Raw genomic sequence first — 12,648 nt, 5'->3', positions numbered from 1 at the left:
CACGGATCGGGTGCCGCCATACAGTTTCTGGCACTAGGAGGTGTGGCCTCTAACCCGATTCCAGTTTGCGGCTGTGTTTCGGCAGTGTGTGGGGGCTTTAGGTCTGCGGGAACGTGATTTCGGAACGCATTCATTCCGCATTGGGGCTGCAACTTGCGCAGCTGCAGCGGGGCTTCCGCCTTCCTCCATTCAGGCGGTAGGGAGGTGGAAGTCCTCAGTTTATAAGAGATATGTAAGATTGGATAGTTTGTAGTTAAGCGCCTGTTGCGCTGGCCCGAAAATGTCAGTTTACAATCGGTTCTGGAACGGCTAGCGTTCCGGAATCGACAGTGTGAAGGGAATTTTTTATTTTTCCTCTGCAGTGGACTTAATTACAATTTGGCTGTCCCCCAAAGTTCACCAGAGGTTTTTTAAGGTTTTCCCCTTCACTCGGGCTATAGTCAATGCATTTGCAGTTGTGTTTACAGTATATTGATTTATGCTAACCAGTAGGTTTCTTCTTTTTCAGCCCCTCCCCCTCCCTCTCTAACTCTGGGCAGGGTGTGGTTAGTGGAGCACTCATTTATATTCTGGGCTGCTAGGCACCCATTGGCCGCCACGGCTCCGGTGCTGTCTCGGGCCCGAGCTGTTCATTGGTTCGGGGTTAAGGGTTTGCAGTGGGATAGCCTGTGGGAATTGTTGTCTGCCAAAGCCCGTAAATGGGGCCGCCCTGATGTTTTAATCATTCACCTAGGGGGCAATGATTTGGTCAAGCGGACTGGCATTGCCCTTACCATACAGATTGAGGCGGACTCGTTGGCCTGGGCTGTTGATTGTGTGGTCAGACATTGTTCCCCGCTTTCACTGGCAGGGCGGTCGGAACATGGTGGCCATTGAGAGGGCCAGGAGAAAGGTGAACCACGCCGTGTCACGGTACGTGGTGGCTAAGGGCGGTAGGGCAGTCAGGCATCCCACTATTGTGAAGGAGACCCCTAGTCTGTACAGGCAGGCCGGATGGAGTTCATCTGTCTGACTCAGGCATGGCCGTGTTTTTACAGGATATTTTCTCTAGTTTAGTTTAGTTTAGCGTAGTTTGTTTGTTTTGGGTGGCCGGGCCTGGTTCCGCGTGGTGACCCGGCGGGGTCTTTGGAACCAAGGCAGTGGCGAGAAGGCGCTCTTGACCAGCACTGGGGTGTCAGGTGGTCTCTGTGAGGTATTGGCCCACCCCCTTGCCAGGATGGCGGGCGAGTCCCGACTCAACGCGGTGGGGCATTGGGCACTTCCTGGAGGTGTCCTCGTCAGGCCATAGGAGGGGTGTGGCATACCCGTAACAGCGCAGGCTGTACCCACATTTGAGTGATGTTAGCGGATTGGAGCGACACGGTCGCTGCCATGAGTGGCATCCGTGCGGGGGTGCTGGTCTCAAGTGCTTTCTTTGCCATCCCTTAACAAATAGGGTCATACCACTTATAATAAATATTTCCATGACCTTTAAACTTACGCACTTGGTGTTCGGGTCTTATTTTTAGTATAAGGTTTCAGTGTGAGTTATTTCTAGGCTTAAGAGTTAAGCAAAGGTATAGGCCAAGCAGCATAATTCACTAGGCGCCTTATGCAAAAATGGCAGCACTCTCAGGTCTTATGAATAAATCACACCAAGCTTGACCGCAACTGGTTCAGCAATCTTATTGCTTAACCAGTTATTGCTTATTGCTTAAATAGCAACCACCTGCGAGCTCTGGACAAAGTGATGATACAGAGAGTGTAGGAACATCCATGCTGTGAGGTGGAGGGTTGAGGTGGCGGGGAGTGTGGGAGGGTTAGGTTTGTACATAGGAGGGTACAGTATAGATTTAGAAAAATATAGGAGGACATTTAAAAAAAAACACACACACACACACACATACATACGTACACATACAGTACACACACACACATACACACACACATAATATGGAGGGCACAACATAGATAACACACAGCATACACCCCTTATTTCAGTGCATAGTATTTCAATACCTTCTTCCCCCTGCACACTACGACCATGCCACGCACATGCACTAGAAAGTCAGCATTAATATCCGTCCACACAGCATAAGAATTCAGCTACCAATGGTTCCCCTCACCTGCACCAGCAAGCATGAACATCCTTCCCTGCCTGCACAGAACAACATTAGGTTGGTGCTGGACAGCACCCACACGCTCGGAGCACAAGCAGACAGGAGCGGAGCGCAGCCGTCTGCGCCGATGCACACGCATGGGGCAAAAGCCAGATGATTCCCATCCAGTCCACCACGAATCCGCTGCTGCAGTGTTGTCAGTCAGTGCTGGGATATACATGCTTCTCCCAGAGACATCGCAGCAGAGCGGTCAGCACCGCTTCAGCTAATGTGACCTGCCTGTGTTCCACAGGAGAAGCGTGACTTGGTGCAGTGGAGCAGCGGGCCGCACAAACCTCTCCGGCCCCATAGCAGCCACACCCCCTGCACCCATGGTAGTTACGCCACTGGCACTGCACATGTGCATATGTGAATATGCGTATGAGCAGAGCGAAAACATCGGTCCCCGGTGTGTATCGACACTCCAGAGCCCTTGCTATCACCAGCACTCCGGAGTCCCTGCTAAAATGTTCACCCCAGAGTCCCTGCTATCACCGGCACCCCAGAGTCTCCATTATCACCGCACTCCAGAGGCCCCACTAACACATCCACCCCAGAGTCTCCGCTATCCCCAGCACCCCAGAGTCCCCGCTATCATAGGCACACCAGAGTCCTCACTATGACTGGCAAACCAGAGTCCCCACTAACACTGGCACCCCAGAGTCCCCGCTATCACCGGCACCTCAGAGTCTCCACTATCCCCGGCACCCCAGAGTCCCCGCTATCCCCGGCACCCAAAAGTCCACACTGTCACTGGCACCTCAGAGTCCCTGCTCTCACCGGGCACCCCAGTGTCCCCACTATCAATGGCACCCCATAGTCCCCGCTATCAACCGGCTAACACCACACCACGGACTTACTGCTATCACCGACACCACAGAGTCCCCAACTCCCCGATGTGACTGGCACCCAAGAGTCCCCACTAACACTGGCATCCCAGAGTCCCCACTAACACCACACCATGAACACTTTAACATAGACTCCCCGCTATGAGCGGCACCCCAGTGTCCCGCTAACACCTGCACCCCAGAGTCCCCACTATCACCCACACAGCAAAGTCATCACTATCACCGGCAACCAAGTCCTTGTTATCCCTGGCACCCCAGAGTCAACGCTATCATCAGCACCCCAGAGTCCCTGCTATCACCAGCACCCCAGATTCCCCGCTAACACTGGCACCCCAGAGTCCTCCCTATCACTGGCACTCCAGAGTCCCCGCTATCACCGGCACAGCAGAGTCCCCGCTATCACCAGCACCCCAGAGTCACCGCTATCATTGGCACCCGAGAGTCCCCACTATAACCGCCCCCCCAGAGTCACTGCTATAACCGTCACCTTAGTGTCCCCCTATCACTGTCACGCCTGAGTCCTCACTATCACCGGCACCCGAGTCCCTGTTATCCCTGGCACCCCAGAGTCAACGCTATCATCGGCACCCCAGAGTCCCTGCTATCACCAGCACCCCAGATTCCCTGCTAACACCTCCACCCCAGAGTCTCTGCTAACACCTCCATTGCAGAGTACCCCCTATTACTAGCACCCGAGAGTCCCTAATATCACCGGCACCCAAGCAGAGTCCCTGCAAACACCTCCCCAAGTCCTCACTGACACCAGCCCCCTAGAATCCTGTGGGGGCTGGTGCTACGTAGTCTCTGCTAGTTCCAGCACCCCAGATCTTTTACCCAAATCATGGATCACCTTTTAATTTTTTTTCAGTTTCAGAGAAAAATATCCTGTAATGTAAAGGATGATTCTCCAATGTATAAAACCAAATTATAATTGATGAAAAACGAACAAAATGATCAACTTTTGACTGAAGTACAACAGAGAGAGGGGGTTATTCAGACCTGATCGCTGTGGTGTGATTTAGCAGCACCCTGCAATCACCCTGTGACTGGATAGCCGCTGCCCAGTCTATGTAAAAACCTGCCCCATGTAAGCCTGCAAATCGCTTAGCATGCCCAGGACTTACTCAGCGGCTGTGATAGAATCAGGCTGATCAGGGTCAGAGCTGACGCCACACACACTCCCCTCACACACCTGGGCACACCTGCATTTTCACTGACACTCCCATAACATGTCAGGGTTACGGCACCCCCCCTGCGACCACCCCCTCCCGTGATTCGCGGCACCACCCCACCCTGTGACCCCCCCTCCCGCGATTTGCGGCACCCCCCCGCGCCCCCCCTCCCTCGGTTCGCGGCAAACCCCCCCCGCGCGCGATTCGCGGCAACCCCCCCGCAATTCACGGCACCCCTGCGACCCCCCCACCCCCGCGATTCGCGGCAAACCCCCCCCCCCCTCCCCATGGCTATGGTCGACAATGAAAAAGGTTGACATGAGATTTTGAGATTTATTTTTCATTTTTTGAATGTTCTCATATTCATTCTCATGTGTCGACATGGACACCACTGAAATGCCACACTTATGTCAACATTTACATGTGTTGACCTTTCTGTTTTAATTTTTTCTTGTGGCGATTCGTGGCACCCCCCGCGACCACCCCCTCCCGTGATTTGTGGCACCACCCCACCCTGTGACCCTCCCTCCCGCGATTCGCCGCCAACCCCCCCTCCCACGATTCGCGGCAATCCCCGCGACCCACCCCTCCCGCGATTCGTGGCAACCCCCTTTGCCCTCCCTCCTGCGATTCGCGGCAACCCCCTACCCCCGCGACCCCCCCTCCTGCAATTCGCTGCAACCCCCGAACCCCCCTCCCGCGATTCGCGGCACCCATCCCCCAACCCCCGCGACCCCCCCTCCCGCAATTCACGGCACCCCCCGCGACCCCCCCTCCCGCAATTCGTAACCCCCCCTTGCGCGATTCACGCCATACTACTGCACTTTGCAGACCCCCGCTCCCCATTCACCGACACCTGCCCCCCCCGCAATTCTGCCCCCTCCCTCGATTTTACGGCACCCCCCGCGCCCCTCCCACAATTCACGGCACCCCTGCTCCCCTCTTTAGTCCCCCGTATGCGCATACACCCCTATCACTACCCAGCTTCCTGCTCTCCTGAACCATAACTTCATCTTTCATACAATTCTATCCATATTTCTCACAATACAAACGTTCACAAATTAAGGGGGCGCAGCCCCTTACGACGGTGTGAAGAGCGCCCGTAGGGCGCGATGAATCACCTAGTTCACTATATAATGCCAATTTTCCCGAAATGCTCTCTTCTATAAAAATGGATTTACACAAATGGCAATCATATTATATATCCTGGTTTGGTAGAATAGTTGCTCTTAAAATTAACATTTTACCACGCCTTCTCTAATTATTTCAAACATTGCCTGTTAATGTTCCAAACCAGATTCTTACCCAGCTACATAAATGGTTTATTAAGTTTGTCTGGAAGGGGAAAAATCCCAGAATTAATTTTTTGACTTTACGAAAGGAGACCTCCTGTGGTGGCTGGGGGTTTCCTGATATTAAACTATATTATCTGGCTACACATCTCAGTCAGGCGGTGGTATGGGTTGACATTGGGTCCAAGATGGGTGGACCTTTAGGCTACTTCCAGTGGAATTGTGTCGCTCCCTCTAGTATTAATGCTTCCCTCAAAAAGTCGACCTCCTGAGGTTTCTTCCGACCCTGTAATTAATTTTACTTTTTCAATATGGAATCAAGGGATTAGAAAATATAAGTTTATATCTGAGCCTTCTCCCCTTACCCCACTTTGGAAAAATCCTCCATTTGTTCAGGGGCGGTATACCTCTATAGCAGCAAAGTGGATTGCAAAAGGAATAATATTTGCCGGAGATGTTTTCCAAGGGGGAATATGTACGAGTTTAGGTGACCTGCAAGAAAAATATTATTTTCAAGAATTGAATGCATTCACATACCTACAAATAAAACGCTTTGTAGATACCCTACACTTCCCCAACCAAACTCCTTTAAAATCTCCTTTGGAACGACTATGGCCCTTATTCTGGTTGGTGCGGTAATATCCGCGTGCGTTCGTGCCGCCGATGTTTTGTGTCTGCGCATGTGCAGAGGCGTCTCTGCGCATGTGCGAGCGGGGCGTACAGCCAAATCCCGCATGAAATGTGAACACTCCGAACAGGGGGTGGAGAGGGGCGTGAAGGGCTATTTGGGCTCATTACCATATGCGTACGCCCCGCGTTTCATGGGCGTTCCCATGCAAACGCTGGGCGTATGTATGGTAATGTGGCCGTGACGCACGTGTAGGGGGCGGACATATGACATCGCCGGATGTCAGCTGCCCGCCCAGATCCCGGCTTTTGCACGGAAAAATGTAGTGTGGTCTGAGGTTGCGGGATTTGGTGGAGCACTCGGTCCTGCATTCGATGGTCTGCGACCATCGAATGATGGGGGAGGTTCCCTGAGATGGAGGAGGCGTATTCCATGAAAAATACACGTGCGGTCCGTTCGGCCAGCTTATTACCGCGTACGGACGGAGTTGGCGATCCGTATGGAAGGTGGGGTTTCGCACGCACGGTCCTGGCCGCATAATCGGATCCGGCCGCACCAATCAGAATAAGGGCCTATGTTTGGATGAACCCCTCGTGAAGGGGATGATCTCTTTTTTGTATAATTTATTAATACATTCATCAGAACTCTCTATTCCCAATTTTGAGCGTCAATGGGAAATAGACTTGGGGGATCCCCAGATGAAAATTCTTGGTCACTTGTTCGTGAGAGATTATCTAAAAATTCAATCTCTACTCTGATTAAAGAGAATGCATACAAAATCTATTATCGCTGGTACTTAGTACCAGTTAGACTAATTAGAATTTATAGCTCTGCTTCTCCCATATGTTGGAGAGGCTGTGGAGAGTTGGGCACTTTTTTACACATATGGAAAAGAAGTGGCAAATTTATGGTCCCTTCTTCTAGGACATCCCCTAACTTCCCTAGACCCTCTTTTAGAAAAATTGGCAACCCAGATACTTAGTGCTGCAAGGTGTTTAGTTGCCTCGCACTGGAAAAAGCAGGACCCCCTTCGCCTCAAACATTGACTAATAAGATATGGTTTGTAGCTTCAATGGAAAAGATAACAGCATTTCTACAGAACAAATCCATTAAATGTATTCAAATATGGAATCCATGATTTGTCTTTACTCAATCTCTTTGTGGCAGAAAAAACTCTGAACATCTTGAGAATTATATATACTGAATTTTAATTGAGACTACTTCTATGGTAATTCTTTTAAACTCCTCTCTAAATTTCTCTCCCCCATTTAAATTCCCCTAAATAAAAATATGTATGTGAATATATGCATAAAAAATATATGCATAAAATGCATAAGAACCCCCAGAAACCCCCGGGCAGATATGATAGGTCTCTTTATCAGGTGGTGTCGATTTATTTGGACTATTTCTTGCAACCGTGTGTCCAGAATGATAGTGTGTACCTTAAAGATACCAATGCATTATTACAAAAACTTTTAGCCATACCTGCTGAGTGCATTTTGGGCACGGTGGATGTGTCCAGTTTATATACAGTAATTCCGCACCAGGCTGGTCTGGATGCGGTTAAAAAATGAATATCTGATAATCATCTGTACACTGAGCCATCCATCCTGTTCTTTATGCAGCTGCTTGAATTAACCTTGAACGAAATTATTTCAGATTCAATGGCAAGTTTTATTTACAGTTAAGGGTGTTTGCGATGGAGTCCTTAGTGGCCCCATTGCTCGCCAATTCCTATATGTTTGACATTGAGCAGCAATTGTTTACACAAAATGCATTTGTTAAAGATCAATTAATCCTATATACCAGGTATATAGATGATCTCCTGATCATTTGGTCAGGGGATCATGATAAATTGGAACATCACATTTATCTCACAACAGAACAGATTCCCCGGTGAAGTTCACATACAATTTATGCAAAACTTCTGTCCAGTATTTGGATGTGCACATTACATTGGAGAAGGGACAGATTATCACGTCGCTCTTTACGAACCCACTGACCGAAATAACACCCTATTGTCCACCAGTTTCCATCCCATGTCCCTGAAAAAGGGATTGCCATTCTCACAGATGCTGCGGGCTGGCCGCATTTGTAGTGAACGCGAGGGCCTTGACAAAGCACTCACGGAGATGAGTAAAAAATTCATAGAGAATTACTATTCGGTCCAGGAACTAGAGAAAACCAAACAGAAGGTGTTAAACATGTCCAGGGAAGAATCATTCACATCCAGAACCCACAAGCAAAGAATTGATAATAAAATCATTTGGGTCAACAAGTTTCATCCATCCAGCGCAGGGATGAAGCGCATTGTTAACTCCCATTGGCCCATCATCACTTCGGATGTGGGGTTGCCTTCCCTTCAAACTAAAAAAATCATGAATTCATACACCCGTGGGAAGAATCTTAAAGATTTTTTAGTTAAAAACGATGTCACCTTTCCCCTTCCCCCGAATCCCTCTTTCTTGGGAAACCCAAGAGGGGATGCTACAGGTGCTGTGGATGCACGACGTGCAGCTACCTGACCCTGGTGGACACATTTCATCATCCGTATTCGGGGAAAAAATTAAAATCTTTTAGAGAGTTGGTTGTTCCACCAAATTCGTCATATATCTAATCAGCTGTCCTTGTGGCCGACATTATGTCAGCAAGACCGACCGCACGTTCAAAGAAAGGGCTGCAGTCCATCAGTCGGCCATCAAGTCAGCTATTGCTACAGGACACAGCGACCAGCCGACACATTTTTTAGAGGCATGACACGGCCTCACGTCATTGAGGTATCGCATTAATGACCATGTCCCCCCACTTCCCAGAGGTGGTAACAGGTCACTACGGCTACTTCAATTGGAAAGCAGTTGGATTTTTCGTTTAGACACCCTGGCTCCAAGGGGCCTGAATGAACATGCTGGCTTAGCTTGTTTCTTATAAATTAGTGCATCTTCTTAGTGAATCAGACCCTATAGTATTGTCATCCACAGTTTATCGAAGGTACAGTGGTCTCTAGTGATCGACATAGGATAGTGTCATCACTTGGCCCGCAGAGCGGGCACGTATTACTTTAAAGTATACGCATAATATAGTATAGGATCTGTAAGTGGATACAGACTAGTATGCATTTTAATATTTTCATTGCTTTTCTTTTCCTTTTTTCGTCACTTATATGTAAACCTGGATGTATATGCACTGTTTACTATGCACTGTCACTTTAAATGGAGATGCCGCAAGACATCTCAATGCACTAAGCCACTTTATTGCAGGATTGCATCATTTTAATATTTGCATGTACATTATGTGGTAAAACATATAGTGGACCTTACTATTATTATTTCACATTTATTATTCTATGTTTTTCCACAGATTTGCTGTTATTACATGTGTGGTTGCCTCTCGTTCCTGCGGCCTGTGATTGGTCTTGGACCAAGCCGTGGGAACTGACGAGACCTGTACAGGTATTTAAACACTGTTTGGTTTTGTATTCAATGTTTGAGCACCTTGATAAAGAGGCCGCCGAGCCTTCAAAACATTGGCATCACAAGCCTGGTGTATGTGTTTCATTTCCGAGTGCCGCCGACACCAAGGAGATGATTACAGATTGACAGGCATACACTGTCAGTGGAGGGCACCGGCTCATTTTGTTTTATTGCATGTCAGCACTGCTTGGAGTGCCACCCCCTGGGAAAAGTATATATATATGTATATTTTTGTTTATTATTTGTTTATTTATTAACCTCTGATGAAAACTGCTGCCATGCAGTTGAAACGGCTGTCAGGTGAACAGCTGTCTGTTGTGCAATAATGCTTGTACAATAAACCACGTTTTTTCTTTCACTTCATATCCGTGTGCTGGTTCCAATCCTTTCCTGTAAGAGGGGGTAAGTGCATATATATATATATATATATATATATATATATATATATATATATATATATATATATATATATATATATATGTATGTATATTTTTGTTTATTATTTGTTTATTTACTAATTAATTAATTTCACCTTAATAATTGAAAATGTTAAGTTAGACTAAATATGTTTGTAACGTTGTGGACAATTTTAGGAACATGTCTTAAAACATATAGTACAGTAAAACACTTGTGTCATTACGCAAATTTAGGTTGAAAAGAATAACAAGTTTGAGTTAAGTATCTAAATCATCATGTACTATATTTTGAATAGTCATAGTGTACTTTGCAATATTTGGATGGACATTGCCCCTTCTGTGACGTGACACAAACAATACTGTTCATATCACAAAGGCTCACTGTAGTCTATACCACCAAGGTCTCTACTTTTAATCCTAAGTATGATGTCATTAGTGTAAAAAGTTATTTTCATTTATACCCCTTTCACACTTGCAAAAATATCCGTGGGTTTTGCACATGAACGCGCATCAACCCAGGATTTAGCTCAGTGTGAAAGGGTCTTGTGCAAATATCCCGTGTTCAGCATTCTGGGATTTCTACCCAGGTCCTGACCTGGGTAGAACCTGGAATCGACACGGGATGCGGTCAGTGTGAATGGGTATTCCGGGTCAGCGTGACCCAGATCCCGTTCACTGCAGTGAAAATACGCTGCTGGGAAGTGCTGACACTTCCCAGCACGAGTGCGCATGTGCGGGGCAGCGGGGGAATCATAAAGAGAGCCGTTCACGCTGAGCATAACGGCTCTCCTTATCGGCTTTGGGGGGTTAATGCATCTGCCTATAACATTTGCTGGCTTCTCCACATTATGCTGGAGAAGCGGGACTCGTTATGTGCAAAACGTGATAGGCAGATTCATACATCTGCCCCATAGTCTGCTGTGAGCTTTAGACCAGATAGCATGCCGCCAATCAAACTTTAATGTCATAGCTATGTGTATTGTAGCCATTTTGAGCGATAATGTTAGGACCTGCAGAAAAGTGGGGTCCCGTGAAGGGGGCTGCAGGTTTAAATGCATTGATCAATTCATGAACTAAATCTCCACTATTTATTAATATCAGTTAATTTAGTTTGTGCAGAGCCCCTACAATGTCTGTTTAAACAATGTGGTCACAAACCATAAGGCACCCCAAAACTAGGAAAGGTGAGTGCCGATGTTTAATGTATATATAATATATATATATATATATATATATATATATATATATATATTATAGTGTTCACGGCGTGCGGCACTCATAGCAATAACTCAGTCAAGTCAGGTCTGATTAATCAATCAACATTTAATGCATTATGAATTTCGTCAGGATACATAAATAACAAATGAATAACTCTTACCTTATATCCCCACCCGGTGTCACATGATGCCAGTAACCCAACCAATTGGCTATTGACAAAAAAGAAAAATTCTCTAAAGTAGAGAGAGATTATGAGACCCATCAAGTTTATAGCTGGCTCCCCGGCACAAACCAACAGAATCCTCGTAAGAAACCTTTCCTTAGAAGATCTAAGAACTTTAGTAGTAATCTCGATACTGATACATCGACGGAAGCTAATAGCACTGCAAGTGACACTGAACCTACAACATCTAGAGGGCGAGGAAGGGGGATCCCTTTAGGCATTACAACACGCAGAAAAAACACCCGCAAAGAAGATATACAAGAAGAGGGAAACAAAACCGGCGCCAGATAATGTGGAGGATGAAAGACAACGAACAAAGCAAGATAATATTTAATTTGTCGACGCATGTCCTGACAGAATCTGAAAAATCTGTTCTTTCAAAAGGACTTTCATTTATCCCCACTAATCATCTGAATGACCTGAATTGGTTGGCGGAAAAACACCAATTACACCGCAAACTTAAATTAAAATAATTTTTTGCTTCTCAAACCCCCACTACTCCCCTGGTGCCAAGTGATATTCCCAATAAATTGCAGCACTTTAGACCTGAGTCGTCTTTCGACCCACTGTCTAACAACGCTAATATAAAAACTTATATGCGTCTGCTGGACCGCGACACTGCCTCCATCATTAAAAACACAGATAGATTGAGGCACAATCTTTCCCCCCTTGAACTACAAGCTTTAAAGAATTTATCCAACAATGAGCGGGTTATAATATGCCCAGCTGATAAGGGGGGAGTGATAGTGCTCCAGGATAATGATTATCGACAGTTATCAGAACCAGGGGTTTATTGCAAACTTGATAAAGATCCCAAAGAGAGGTTTTCTATTATGTTACGTGAGGTTCTCGATAGAGCATTATCCTCCAAACTGATACAAGGGCTGTATAATGTATTGTTGCCCAAATACCCAATAATGCCCTTGATGTACACCCTCCCAAAGATACATAAGGGATTAGAATTCCCACCCGGCAGACCAATTATATCGGCGAGGGGATCTTTATTACAGCCCAGTTTGGTTTATTTGGAAACAATATTACAGCCTTTGATCCAAGCTCATGACCATTACCTTCTGGATACCACCACATTAATGAAAAAACTGGATACAATTGGTACACTTACACCAGACATATGGCTTGTCACAGCTTATGTGACCTTTACACTATCATCCCTTACACAGCAGGGATAACAGCTGTTAAATGTTTGCTTTCTAGACAACCAGAAATGGATCCAGCTCTTGTT

The sequence above is a fragment of the Crinia signifera genome, chromosome 12 (assembly GCF_055691185.1).
Source record: "Crinia signifera chromosome 12, ASM5569118v1, whole genome shotgun sequence".
Classification (NCBI taxonomy): Eukaryota; Metazoa; Chordata; class Amphibia; order Anura; family Myobatrachidae; genus Crinia; species Crinia signifera.
The sequence above is the reverse complement of the archived record's forward strand: the minus strand, read 5'-3'. Positions refer to the sequence as shown.